Source organism: Fukomys damarensis, unplaced genomic scaffold (assembly GCF_012274545.1).
Source record: "Fukomys damarensis isolate Sample0158 unplaced genomic scaffold, DMR_v1.0_HiC HiC_scaffold_39, whole genome shotgun sequence".
NCBI lineage: Eukaryota > Metazoa > Chordata > Mammalia > Rodentia > Bathyergidae > Fukomys > Fukomys damarensis.
In genome coordinates this window covers 82,761,340-82,776,897 of record NW_022900951.1, presented here as the reverse complement: position 1 = coordinate 82,776,897, position 15,558 = coordinate 82,761,340, and the positions used below count along the sequence as shown (strand labels likewise).

Below are 15,558 nucleotides of genomic sequence, written 5' to 3'. Positions count from 1 at the left end.
TTAAATGAAAAGAAAGTTAAACACACTTTCAACAGTCAATGCCACAAGAAAGGCATTTGTGTTCCAAAGATTATAAACAGGTGGGTAGCAAGAAATGGGAACACAGCAGGACCAAAATCTAGTAGGGCAAACATTAAAGACCACAGTTCCACTTCCAGCATCGGAGACAATCTGTGGATAGTTTTAAACTCCAAAGGGATTGGGTGGCTCCCTATGGCACTGTCTGCTCTTGTAGCTCCCACGGCTTCTCTCTTGGGGTGGCTCTGCTCCTCCTTGAGGATTTCCTCAGGCAATCTGTGCTCCTGGCTTCTCCAAACTTCTGGGGTCTCCATTGCACTGTTGCCTTCACACTCACAGCTTCACAAACTTCCCTCTCAGGGCACACTGCCTGGCCTCCCAGACCTTCTTCTGAAATCTTGGTGGAAGCCTTTCTGACCCCACAACTCACCCATTCTGCATGCACTTAAAACCATCGCCACATGGATCATGCGAAGGTCTGCTGCCAGGTGGCATAGTAACAAAACTTTTTTCTCTTTTGGCTGTAGGGGTTGAGTGCCTGGATCATCGAGTACTCTGAATCCAATTTTGAGGAACAAATTATCTAGGCCGCTGCCATTCTGGAATGTGGTGCTCTGTGACTCCTTTCTCAAAGCAAAGGCTTTCACTTTGCAATTTTGAGGCTGTAAATACTGAAGTCCTGCTGCTTCTTGTGGTGCCCTCAGGCAATTTTTTTATTTTGATCTTCCTCAGTAATCAAGATCTCCTCTGCACTATCTTTGCAGGCCACAACTTTAGTGGAGCTTCCTTTCTGGCCAAAATTCTGTGGGGCTCTTTGCTCTTGATTCTCAACATAAACCTGTCTAAAATCCCCCAGTAGTAGCCATGCCATGGCCTCAACATTAGACTGCTTTGAAATTTCTTCTGCAAGATTAGTTAGTCCATAGCTCCTAATCTTCTCCTCATGCAAAGTCTCTAGACATAAGTGAAATGCAGACAAACTTTCTGCAAGGTACAACACATTGCCTGGAGTCCAAAAGCCAATGCAGTCCTACTGTCCAACCAAAACCTCCTGAACCTGGTCTTTACCAGTAGGATTTCTGTTAGCCTTCTGGTCTTCTGAACTCTGACCAGAGTCTCCTATGTAGTGCAGCCTAAGGTATAGTACATTCTAAGGTATTTAGGTGGCATCTCTGAACCTTTCCAAACTCTTTGGGCAAGCCAGTCCCAAAGGCTCCTGGACCACATGGTTAGGTATAGTCACAGCAATGGCCCCACTGCTGGCCCCAAATTGTGTCTTGTTACTTTTCTCATTTCTGAGACAAAATACCTGATACCCAAAGTTAAAGAGGGGAAGGTTAGAGTTCATAGAGGTTACAGTCCATAATTGGCTGCTTCTGAGGCAGAGTGGGATAAGCCTCTTTCTGTCCTTTATATTGTATCCAGGCTACCAGGATTAGGATGATGCTATACCAGTCACCCACCCTTTAATCCCAAGACCTTAAATCCTAACATTTCACCACGAATCAATCAAACATTCTAGATTCAACCACCTCTGAAAAAACTACCTATGAGTATGAGCATGAGGCTTTGGGGGCACATCTAGACCCAAACCATAACAGCCTCTAAACCAGAAACCACACACTTCCCCTCCCCACTCCTACATGTTCGGACACAGCTAGGCTTCTCTACTGTCCAGTTCCTCACCTCTCCATAATAAAACAAAGACCAGAAAAAAAATTAAAGAGCTTGAGTTTTCTGAAAAAAAAAAAAATGAAAGCCTGAATGGGAGGGAAGAGATGAGAAAGGGATTGGAGCTTTCTTAGGTGAGGAAAAAAAGCAAACCACTGGACTTGTTGGTGAGTCTATAGATCTCACCAAGTTCTATGGATTACATCAGCTATCACATGAATAACTACTTGAATCTTTATGGTTTAGGACATGTTCCCAGCCACCCACGAAGGGGAGCTTTGGCGTCAGATGGATTGAGTGCAAGTACTCAGAGAAATGAGATGCATTGCAGTGTGGAACTGGGAACATTTATACCTCTCTTGAAAGGGCAAAAAAACAAAAACAAACACAAAACAAGGAATAGGTGTTACCCCAGAAGGGTTTTAGCCCACTTTTAAAAACATAGATATATTTTTTAAAATAGATATTCTTTGGGTTTGCTCAACCCGATCCTTTATTTGGGATTCCACTAATGGTGGGGAATTAGTACATGCACATACACATCTTAATCGATTTTACTTCCTTCTGTCCTCCCCTCTCTCCCCACTCCTTCCATCTCTTGGTTCCCTTTCCAGCACAATTGTTTATCTGTTAATCTGTTGAATTTAGATTATTTCCAATCTGGAACTATTACAAATAGAGCTACTGTGAACATTTGTGTTCAAGTCTTTGTCTAAACATTTGCTTTGTTTTCTCTTGGAATTAAAAGTGTGAGACATGTGGTAGGCGCATGTTTAAATTTTTAAAGAAATTTTAAACTGTTTGTACAAATTTACCTTCTTTACTAGCAGTGGATGTAAAATTTCATTTTTTACACATCCTCAACAATGCTTGTTGCAGACAGTGCTTTTAATTTTAGCCATTTGAAAATATGTGTAATGGTGGCTTTAATTTGTATTTCCTCTTTAGCGAATGATGTTGAATGTCTTTCCATGTACTTATCCCTATCTATGTATCTTCTTTGGAGAAAATATCTGTTCAGATCTTTGTTCATTTTATTTCTATTTTTTTTCTTTTATTGAGTCTATTGGCACATTTTAGGTATACAGTACAGTTACATTCATCATTGGGATCTTGTACCTTTACATGACAGGTCTTGGTTCTCAATTTTTCCCCTTGTCCCTGTCCTCCCTTCATCCCCTCCTCCCTTCCCTATTTACAAAAACTTTATTTCCCTTTTTACATTTTCTCAAATGTTTTTCTTTCCCCTTATTTCCTTCCCCTACCCTTCCCACTTCCTCTACACCTTTAGCCATTTTCTTTCTATTACACATTGTCAATTACACCATTAGGATGTTACTTACAATTATAGTTTTTCACACCAGGGAAACTATTCGGTATTTACACACGTGTGATTTATTTATTTTACTTAAGATTATAGCCTCAATATGCATCCATTTTCCTATGAATGACTTTAATTTATCATTCTTTATGCCTGAGTAGTATTCCATTTTATAGAAAAACCACATCTTCTTTATCCAGTCTCCAACTGATGGGCAAATGCACTGTTTCCAAGTTTTAGCTATTACAGACTGTGTCACTACAAAGATGGATATGCATATATCACAGTGATATGATTCTTTTAATTCTTTTGGAAAGATACCCAGCAGAGGGATGGCTGGGTCAAATGGAACCTCTAATCCTAGTTCTTGATAGCAGATATTCTTTCTGGGGTAAGGTGAAATCTCAGTGTTGTTTTCATCTGTATCTCTTGAATGGCCAGTGGTGTGGAACATTTTTCATACATTTATTTGCTTCTTTTATTAGTGTGTCTGAGAAATGTCTGCTCATCTCAGATGCCCAGTTTTGAATCAGATCTTTGTATTTTGGGGGGTCTAATTTTTCTGAGATCTTTATATATTCTAGATAATTGTCCTTCATCTGAGGAGTAGCTGTTAGCATTTTTTCCCACATTGTAGATTGTCTCTTACCTCTGTTGGTGGCTTATCTTTCAGTGCAAAAAATTTTTTTAATACAATGAGATCCCAGTTGTTGATTCTTTGTGCAAGTTCTCATGCTGCTGAGGACTTGTTCATAAAGTCTTTTCCTGTGCCAATGTCTTAGAGAATTCTACCTATTTTATTTTCCGGGTAAGTTTAGTGTTTCGGCTTTGATATTTAGATCTTTAATCCACTTTGATTTAATTTAATGCATGGTGAAAAATAGGGGTCTAGTTTTAATCTTTGGCAAGTTGAAATCCAGGTTTTTCCAACACCATTTATTGAAGAGGCTATCTTTCCTCCAGTGAGGATGGCTGGTTCCTTTGTCAAAGATGCAGTATTTGAGTATGTCTGATGTTGTTTCTGCATCTTCTAGTGTATTTCACTGAACCTTTGGGCTGCTTCTTTGACAGTACAATGCTATTTTTGTCACAGTGTCTTTGTAGCATAGTTTCAAGTTGGGGATTTTGATACCCCCTACCATGTCTTGTCTAGGATGGCTTTTGCTATTCTCAGTCTCTTTTGATTTCAAATTAATTTTTGGATTGTTTTCTCTACTTTTGTGAAATATAGTGTTGGAATTTCAATTGAGATTGCATTGAATCTGTGAGGCAGTTTGGGATGTGTAGTCATTTTCACTATGTTGATTATATCTACCCAAGAGCAAGGGATATCTTTTCATTTTCTTTTTTTTTTCCTCATTGAGTGTATTGGTACCTTTTAGGTATATACTACAGTCACATTCATCATTGGGATCTTGTACCTTTACATGATAGGTCTTGGTTCTCATTTCCCGCCCTACCTCTGCCCTCCCTTCACACCCTGCTCCCTTCCCTATTTACAAAAATTTTATTTGCAGTTTTTCATTTTCTCAGATTTTTTTCTTTTCCCCTATTTCCTTTCCCCTACCCTTCCCACTTCTTATAGTCTTTTCTATATCTTTTTTCAGAGTGCTGCTGTATTCATTGTACAGATCTTTTGCTTGCTTCATTAGATTGATTCCTAGATATTTCATTTTTTGGATGCTGTTGTGAAAGGAATTATTTCCCTAATTTCTCTCTCAGTGAGTCTATTATTTGTGTACAAGAAGGCTATTGATTTTTGAGTATTGACCTTGTATCCAGCTACTCTGCTGAATGTGTCAATTAAGTCTAGAAGTCTTTGGAAGAGTTTTTTTGATCTTCTATATAGAGTATTATATCATCAGCAAATAATGACAGTTTAAATTCTTCCTTTCTTAGCTTTATTGCTTTAATTTCTTTCTCTTGTTTAATTGCTGCGTCTAATGTTTCCAAAACTATATTGAGCAGGAGTGCTGATAGTGGACATGGTTGTGTTGCTCCTGATTTTTGCATGAAGGTTTTTAGTTTAGTATGATATTGGCTATTGGTTTTTCATAAAAAGCCTTTACGAAGACCATCTATTCCAGTTTTCTGTAGGGTTTTATCATGAATGGATGTTGAATATTTTCAAATTCTTTTTCTTCATCTATTGAGGTGATCATAGGTTTTTGTCCTTGAGTCTGCTAATATAGTATATTACATTTATTGATTTATGTATGTTTAACCATCCTTGCATCCCTGGGATAAATCTAACTTGGTCAGGGTGTATGATCTTCCTGATTATCTTCTGTATTGCTTTCCAGTATCTTATTGAGGATTTTTATCTATGTTCTCATTTATTGATTTATGTATGTTTAACCATCCTTGCATCCCTGGGATAAATCTAACTTGGTCAGGGTGTATGATCTTCCTGATTATCTTCTGTATTGCTTTCCAGTATCTTATTGAGGATTTTTGCATCTATGTTCATTGGGGAGATTGGCCTGTAGTTCTCTTTTTTTTTTTGGTTGTCTCTTTCCCTGGTTTTGGAATCAAAGTAACACTTGCTTCCAGGAATGAATTTGGAAGTATTTCTTTCCTTTCAATTTCCATTGTGATAAACTGTACAGTTTACATTTCCACTAACAGGGTAGAAGGGTTCCTTTTTTCCCCACAGTCTCTCCAGCATTTGTTATTGTTTGATTTCCTGCAGTAAGATGGAATCTCAGAAGTGTTTTGATTTGCATTTCTCCAGTGGCCAATTATATTAATCATTTTCTCATAAATTACTGGTCATTTGCACTTTGTTTTCTCTGAAATATCTAGTCACTTTGACAATTTTTTGATTGGATCTTTTATTTTGGGGAATCTGATTTTATAAGTTCGTTATATAGTCTAGATATGAGCCCTCTTCTAATCTCATGAAGGTAGACATTTATCTAGGGTTCATAAAAAACCTACATCAATAAAAGAATTAGACACAAGTTCAGAAGGAGAAATAAAATCACTATTATTGGGAAGGGAAGGGTATTAGGGAACAAAATCACTTTATTGGAAAAAGAGAGAAGCAAGGAGATAGATAGCTGCCTTGTCAGAACAAGGTAGGGAGTCTGGAGCTAGAACTCAGGGAGCTTTGTTCTTAGCCACTTTTATTACATGGCAAGAAGGGAGACTATCCCCCTTGAGAGTTGTTATACCTTGACTAGCTATTCTGGGCTCTGAGATCACTGATTTGGTGATTGCACCTTCCATTGCCTTCATGTACATTCTTGGATAGGTACATTTTTGGTCTCTTTGACCTATCCAGATGCTTGTGAGATTTAGAACAGAGGCTCACATTCAAGGCTAAGTTAGTAATAAGGATACATGTGAGTGTATTAAGGTGGTGAGAGAATAATAAAATATATATGTAGTTATATATGCATGTGTGTCTAGGTATTAGTGTATATTTTATATACTGAGCTTTCTATAATGTAGCCCCATCCCCATTTACTTCTTTTGTGCTTAATTGGAGTTGAAGGAGGAGGGAACTGGGGCCTTGGCACTGAAGTTAGCCGTGCCAGGTGTATGGGCTCTGTCTGTTTTTCTCGGCTACTCTGTCTTGCAGTGTTTTAACTCTTTATTATTTGCCAGAAACCTCACTGAGATCCTTTAACTTTCCCTTCCTGTCCCCCAACTTTTTCTACACTCTATCTGAGGAATAATTGGAAAACAATTCCTATTCTGTAGTTTGTCTTTTCACTATTTTATTTGTTTCTTTTGCTGTGCAGAAGCTTTTTAATTTGATATGATCACATTTGTTGATTCTTGGTATTATTTCTTGTGCAATTGGGGTTCTGTTCAGAAAGTCCATGCCTGTGCCTATGACTTCAAGGGTTTTACTTATTTTGTCTTCCACCAAACTAAGTGTTTCTAGTTTAACATTTAGTTCTTTGATCCATTGTCATTTTAGTTTCGTACATGGTGGGATATATAGGCCTTAATTCAAGATCTATGGATCTATACATGGACAGCCAGTTTTCCCAACAACATTTATTAAAGAGGCTATCTTTCCTCTAGTGTGTTATCAATCTCTGTCAGAGATCAAATACAATAGTTGAATGTATTTGGAGTTGTTTCTGCATCCTCTATTCTATTCCCTTGATTCTTGTGTCTGTTTTGGGGCTAGTGCTATGCTATGCTTTTTTAAATTTTTGTTTTAAATCACAGTACCTTTGTATTATGTGATGCCTCCTGCTTTGCTCTTTTTACCTAGGATTTATCTAGTTATTCTGGGTCTTTTCTAGTTCCACATGAATTTTAGGATTGCTTTCTCCAGTTCTGCGAAAAACGCTGTTAGAATTTTGAATGGGATTGTGCTAAATCTGGGATGAAGGTTATTTCATCATGATGTATGATTTTTTAGGGGGGGTACTGGGGACTGAACTTGGGACCTTGCACTTGTGAGGAAGTCGGTGGCCACTGATCTAAATCCTTGGCCCAATATATGAATCTTTTGATGGTTCATTGAATTCTGTTTACTAGCATGTTGTTGAGGAATTTTTGTATCTCTATTTATAAAATTAATTGCTCTACAGTTCTCTTTTTTTTGGTTGGACTCTTCTCTGGCTTTGGAATTAAGGTAATAGTAGCTTCAAGGAATTCCTTTGGGAGTATTCCTTCCCTTTCAATTTCATCAAAAAGCTTGAGGAGTACTGGTGTTCAAATTACCCTGAAATTTTGTTGAATTCAGGAGAGAGCCTGTCCTGACCTGAGCTTTTCTTACTTGGTATGTCATTTATTACTTCTTCAATTTCATTGACTGTTATGGGGTTATTCAGGGTTTTTAAATCTTCTTGGTTTAATTTTAATAATTCATATGAGTATAGGAATATATGCATTTCTTCTGAATTCTTTCATATATTGGGATATGGGTTTGTAAAAATAGTTGTTAAAACTTTTTTATATCAGCAGTTTCTGATTGTGATTTTAACTCTTCATTTCTAATTGCATTGATTTGTGCCTTTTCTCTCCTTGTTTTGGATAGATTGGCTGAAGGTTCATGTGCTTTATTTTTTCAAAGAATCAACTGCTAGATTCATCAAGTCTTTTTATTTTGGTTCCAATTTAACTGATTTATGCTCTGATCTTTATATTTTTCTTCATTGTGCTAGATTTGGGTTTGGATTGTTCTTGTTTTTCTAGGGCATTATGTTGCATCATTAGGTTATTTTTGTGGGGGCTAGCTCTGTTTTTCTGATTTGGGCATTGAAAGCTACAAATGTCCTCCTTTGGATGGCTTTTTGTGTCCCATAAATTCTGATATGTTATACTGGCATTATCACTTAGTTCTAGAAACTATCATATTTCCTTCTTGATTTTTTCTGTATCCTATTGCTTAGGTAAGAGTGTATTGTTTAGTTTCCGTAGATTTTCCATGTTTTTTTCTTTTTGGCCATTCAATTTCTTTCAGTACTGGGAATCAAACTCAGGACCCTGCATTTGCAAGACAAGCATGGTGCCACTGAGCTAAATCCCTGGCCCAGTCATTCATTTTTAACTTCATTGCACTATAGTATGGTAATATGTATGGTTTAATTTTGACTTTTTTTTTTTTACTTAGTACTCATTTATTGACTAGTATGTGGTATATTTCAGAGAAAATTTCATATGCTGCCTGAAAATGTTATTCTGTTGTTATTGAGTAGACCACTCTAGATACATAATGTATGTCTATTTGTTCAAAGGTTTTGTTTAACTCTAATATTTGTTTGTTGTTTTTGTCTAGTTTGTCTATTTGTTATAGTGGGGTCTTGAGGTTCACTAATATAATTGTGTTTATGTTTATGACATCTCTTATGTCAGTAGTACTTGTTTTATGAAGTTGGCTGAACTGTTGTTTGGTGCATGTATATTAATAAGTTTTACCTCTTCCTGTCCAATTTTTCCTTTAACCAATATGTAGTGACTTTCTCTTTATTTTTTTTAAATCAGATTTGTCTTAAAGTCTACTTATGCTTTTTAAAAAATTAATTAAAGGCAAAGTGCATATGAAACTAACACTGATTTGGTAGAACTATCTAACTTTCAGAAATAAAAATTTTGCACTAGTCTCACCATTTACTATGCTGTTTTTAAGTCTGTAACATCCAGTACATAACTTAAATTTGAAATCCAAATACATTCTCAATATACAGAAACCCACACTGGAGTGCTCTACTTTAATATCCTAAGCAATATAGAATTATACACAAGATAAAAAGAGAAGGTAGTATCCCTCTAACCCTTTCTTTAAAAGGAGACACACAAAGTGCATGTGCTGCATTTCAATGATATCAAAAGACAATACATATCTGTTAATTAAGTATATCTCTGTTCACTGATTAATATGATTCACCTTTTCCAATTTTTTAAAAGGCTTAATGATGCTAGTGCCAGGTAAAAGAATAAGTAGCGCCTATTCACAAATTAATTGCATCCACTTTAAATGTATGTAAAAGATACATTTAAGTTCCTTTTATTGAGCCAGTGTACAACAGTCCATTATAAAACTGAGGGACTAACATGGCAATCTTTAACAATTTTACTTACAGAATGGTGTACATACTTTGAAATATTTTCTTAGCTTCAAGAGTTGTTTTTAAAAAAGAATTCGGGATACTGACTTGTAAATAATCATCATAGACTTTAAATCTGCAAAAATCCATCATATTGCTATTGGGACATACTGACATAAGGCTAAAAATTTTTTCCAAGTCAGTATATTGAAAAAATAGAATAATAATTCTGCAATCCATCAGTTTTTGTATTTTTAAAAGCAAACCATTGAAGAAAAGGACAAAAACCTTTGTTTCACATATGTGTTTATGAATGGAAAAAATTATGATGCAAATTCACTCATTAAGAAACTTAGGTAAAAATTACATTACAGATAATCCTTTTTGTTTGTTTCACATGCAGACCTTAGCGACTCACCTTCTGAGTACTCTAGTAAGTATTACACAAATGGGAAGCATCCTGGAATTTTTAAGTATATTTCAATACATAAATCTTTATGCAAGCTTTAAATAATTTTTTAAAATGACAGAATCTAAACAAAAAGTATGACCAGAACCAGCATTTAAGTTTTTTGATTTTAATATTAGTTGACATAGTATTAGTAACTATGCTGCACTGAAACACATAATGGTACAATACAAATCATGATTTGTTAAATATTATACCCCATTTCCCCAGAATACTTAGGCTGGCCATAAAGTTAAAAATGTGTAAGTACATAGGCATAATTGTTTATGGGAAGCCTCTTGTATAAGGTGCTGTCAAGCAATACACAAACTGAGACAAAGATTTACGCTCACAGATAGACATTCTAATATACCAATAAGCAGGATGTCCTGAAAATATGGGCACATTTTAAAACATGAAGACACTTCTGTTAACTGTAATAATGCACAGTATGACTGAATAATAAGAATATACTTTAAAAGCAAAAAACAAACAAACAAAAATCAGTATAGTGCATGACTGATTCAACATAGTTCCCAGGGAAGAGCCTAGTCACTTTATACCTGCCATCACCATTCTTCTTCATCATGTAAGTGACCACACCCTCCATAGATGACAGCTCATCATCCTTGTCTTTTGTATAATCACATGTTGCAACAACCATTTCAATGTCATTCCTGGGGACCCAGAAAGGATCCCCATATGTATATGGATCATTATGCTGAACTACTGCAGTTTCCTCATCTTCATAATCCACTGAGGGAGGTGGCTGTGGAAGTGGGGAGTCATCACATATGGGCATGTGATGGAGGAGGTGGTGGTGGTGGAGTTGGGCTGTGGGCAACTGGTCCAATAATGGGTGGGGAAGGTGTAGGTACAGCAATGGGAATGCTAGTACTACTGCTTTCACTGTTCTCTTGACTTTGACTGTCTCAACTGCTCCACTGTGTGTCCTTGGTCTCTAATTTAAAGAAGCTGTCCTGTCTGTACTGTGCTGACTTCCAAGCCTTGCAGGACTGTTCATGTAATCATTAGGAACTGTTGGGGGTTTAACAGGCTCAATATTTTTAGAAGGAGTATTTTGCCCCAGTGTTCCCTGGCCTGACATGGCCGGGATCAGTGTTTTCTGAGTAGGAGGATTTGTTCCTGACAGTGTGCCAGTTCTTGCAGGCTGGTTATTTCTATGCTTGACACCATGTCCCATGTCATCTAGAACTGTGTAGTCAATAGGTTTCCAAATATACCTTACAAGGTGCTCCATATTTTCAGTTGCTATCATTTTGTGAGCTCTTCTTGTATTCTTGTTGTCAAAATACCAATTCCTTTTTCAGCCACTTCTTCTTTATGAATGGCCACATCTGGCACAAATGTTGGCACTCTGGTACTGCAATTGCCATGAAAAATGATATCTTTTGTCTTTGACTCTCATGTCTTCCTGTGAGATATGATTGATGGAAGACTTCTTTCTCTGAAGCTGAGAAGCTTGGTTGTCCAGCAACTGGGGTACACTGTTAGCCAATGAATTTATTTGATAAGCAACACTAGCTAGAAATTGAGTTGTATGTGCTTTGGTCTCTTCTAAAGCTTTTCTCTTGTCTGTAGCCTATATGTAGTTGTTCTCAAAGTAGTCTGCCACCTGGGTCAGTTTCTGGTAATTCTCTGTCAGTACCCTCTTGCTGTACTGGATCTCCTTCTCTAGTAACACCTGCAGCTCTTCCATTTTCCACCCCTCTGTATTGCTTCCTCTAAAGTTAAAGAGACAGTGGCAGCAGGGTCCTCCATGGCTCTGAGTACCCCACAGCCTGGATACACACCACCTTTTGTGTGAAAATATTCTCATGAACTTGAGCATCAATGACTTATTTTTTATTTTATTTATTTATTTATTTTTGGTACTGGGGATCGAACTCAGGCCCTTTGGGCCCTTGCACTTGCAAGACAGGCAGCAAAACCACTGAGCCAAATCCTCAGCCCTAAATATCACAGGCTTCTTTCTTTTCTTTTTGTACCAGGGATCAAACTTGGTACCTTGAGCTTGTGTGGCAGGTGGCAGAACCACTGAGCTAAATCCCCAGCCAATATTTTTGTACTGGGGATTGAACTCAGGTCCTTGTGCTTGTGAGGCAAGTGGCAGAATCACTGAGCTAAATCCCTGGCCCTCAATGACTTTTAATAGGCGATGAGATCAAACTCATTTACCCGAAGGCATTCTGGATTTCCTAGGCAAAGGATAAAATAATTCTTGCCTTTTTAACCCAAAATACCATTAAGTAATTAATTACAGTTAGAGGAATTTAAAACTTTTCACCCATATCAGGGTAATAGAAATGGGGGAAATAAGTGAGGATCTTCAAGAGAAAGTTAAGGCCTTATCACTTGGAGGCAGAAATGTGTTCTGATAATGGAATATATATATTTAAAAAGAATTCACTGTGAAATCTAAACAAAATATTATACATAGGACTGGAAATGAAATTTGGTGATTTCTTTTTTTTTCAGCTTTAATTGAGTTTATTGGTACATTTTAGGGATACAGTACAGTTACATTCATTGTTGGGATCTTGTACCTCTACATGACAAGTCTTGATTCTCATTTTTTCCCCTTACCTCTGCCCTCCCTTCACCCTCTCCTCCCCTCCCCATCTACAAACACTTTATTTTCATCTTTTCATTCTCTCACATTTTTTTCTTTTCCCTTTTTACTCTTCCCCTACCCATCCCACCTTCCCTACACCTTTAGCTCCTTTCTTCCCATTTCTAAATGTCAGTAATCTTATTAGAATCTTATGCATTGTACTTGGTGATTTCTTTCAAGCATAATTCTTCATTTTGAAATAGAGAGATTTCTGGGAGGATGGCAGAGTGGTAAACAGCAGCAAAACAGCCATTCTGTGATTTAGAAACCAGATGCTGGAATATAAAAACTTGGAAAAGAATAAAAGGAGGAAGGTGAAACCCCAAGACCCAGGAAAAATCTGAAGGGAGAATTGGAGCCCACAAGTAAAGTGAAGAGACTGATTTCCACACGAAAAAGATGATGGCAAACTGCACTTTCTCCCTGATTCCTAGTGAAATGAGAAAGGAGGCTTAAAATTTACAGAGATAGGTTGAGGGCAGGTGACTCCCGAGGCTTTCAGGGAGAAATGCACCAATGGAACAGAGAAGTGGATACTGTGAGCCACAACAATGGGTGAGTGAAACCAGTCCAAGTGTCCTCTAGATAGGGTGTCTTGCCAGACACCATTTTAGTGATGGGACAACTGAATTGGAGAATTGGAGCAGCTATGGGTTGGCTTTATCTCAGGGATCCCAATGACTGAAGGAGGCACAACCATGGGAAACATCCAAGAGCAGGGAGCTGAGGTCAGGCCAGCAAGAAACAACTGGAGTACTGTAAGCTTCACAACTCAGGCCCAAGCACTACAACCAAATTCCAGGATCAGTAAGAACTTCTGTGGAGTTGAAAGCACTAGAATTGGTACCCCACCCTATTTCTATTGCAAGCTTGCTAGGATTATCCAGCAACCTGCTCTAATCCTAGTGCAGGCATGCTTGATCATCCATCATGGATCTGGGTTTTGTTGGCCTCCTTTGTATAATACTGACAGCAGAGACACACCTTGAATTGGATGCCACCACAAAACTGTAGACACCAGAAGATAACCACAGGCTTGAAATCACAGAACAATCTATTTCTTATTTTCTTTCTTTTTTTTTTGATTGTATTGTTTTTTCATGAGTTTGAACATTGTTTTGAAATTTTTTTGTTTTATTTAGTTCTTAATTTTAGTTATTTTTTATTACCTTCTCTCTTCTTCACCAGTTTCTGAATATTTGGGCAATCTTCCTTTGTCCTTCAGCTTTGCTTCTAATCTCTTTCTCTTTGTTTACTTCTTTATTTTTTCCTCTTATCCCTTTTAAATTTTCTCCCCATGGGTAAAATAACTCTATTGAAGGGATATTTACCATATAATTTTCTGATTTATTTTAGGTTTTGTTATACGACTGTAAATCTTGTCTCTATGGTTAAAGATAGCAAATTAATATTTGCCACAGTTTATCATTTTCTAGACTGTTCATGGTATTAGTCTTAGTACTGGTTGTACTACTCTAGCCAAGGTGACAGAGTTGTGATCAGTTGTTCTCCCATATATGCTGATACAGAGAATATCTTGAGGTAAAAAAGAACACCATAAGCCAGTACCAAAGAATTGGGTGCTAGGCCAAATTGACAGCTTATCCCTAATAAATTGATGAGGAAGGATCTTGAGACAGACTCAAAAGCTAAAAGCAAACTACAACTAGAATATATCTTTAAAAAATTGTCATTTCCTAAGGAGGTCTAGATACTAGGCATAAGTTACCTACCATAAGCAATTTACAAGCATCAGTGAAGAAACTAAATTAAAAAATAGAAAATGAGAAGACTTGGAAGCATGATGCAATCCCCAACCCCCAGCTTATCCAAGAAAATTTTTGGGTGCATTGAGGTGGAAGAAATCATAAGCCACCCATTTGAACTTTCTGAAATGGTAGCACAAGAAGTAACAAAGCAGATGATATTGTCTCTAGAGAAATATAAATCAAAGATAATATCACAGATAACTAAAGAAATGATGAAGAACATAGTAGTTAGTAAATCTAGAGTATATACAGATAATACATACAGGAGCTTAAGAAAGTATTGGAAACCATGAATGCCTAATATAGGAAAGAACTGGATTCCATGAAACAGATTCAAGTAGAAATCCAAATAAATATTCTGTTGAAAGCATGAATAGCAGAATCACCCAATGCGAGGAAAGAATATCAGACCTAGAAGACAGTATTGTGGTTAGTGATAATGAAAAGAAAAATTTCTTAAAAGCAGCAAAGGACACAGAAATCAACCCAACAGCTTTTAGAGGTTGCAAAGAAGAATAACAAAGATTGATTGCAGTCAATGAAAAAATGAAGATAGTGCAAATGTCAAAATCTGTCTGCAGAAGTAATGGCAGAAAACATCCTAAGCATGGAAAAGGAATTTGACATATGGATATGTGAGTCATACTGACTTCCAATCTATGAATTTATTTTTTAATTAGGTGTGTTTCTTGTATGCAGCATATTCTTGGATCTTATTTCTTGATCCATTCTGCCTGAACATTCCTTTTGATTGGTGAATTGAGACCATTTACATTGATGGCTATAACTGATATGTCTTGGCTTAGCCTTGTCAAATTATTTTCCTGCTGCCATTTCCCTGTCTTTTACTTCCATTTAGTTGCTTGCCCTGCCTGGTGGATTCTTTTTATTGTTGTTCTTGGAATTATAGTTTTTGTTATGTCTTTCTAAAATAACGTTCAGGGCATTTTTTAGAGCTTGTTTGTGGTCATGAATTTCTTCAGTTGTTCTGTCATGGCATATCTTATTTCTCCATTGATTTTGAAAGATAGTTTTGCAGAGTATATCAGTCTGGGTTGGAGGTTGTTTTCTTTCAGGACCTGATCCCAACTCTCCTTGATTTAAACATTTGCATTGAGAAGTCTGGTGTGATTCTGAAGGACTTCCCTTTGTAGGTGATTTGTTTCTTTTCTCAAACAGCT

At 36.9% G+C, this 15,558-nt stretch overlaps 1 pseudogene; it reads right to left on the bottom strand.

Moving 5' to 3' along the window:
* Positions 1-10,448: 10,448 nt before the first annotated feature.
* LOC104855254 lies at positions 10,449-11,693 on the bottom strand (annotated as a pseudogene).
* Positions 11,694-15,558: the final 3,865 nt, after the last annotated feature.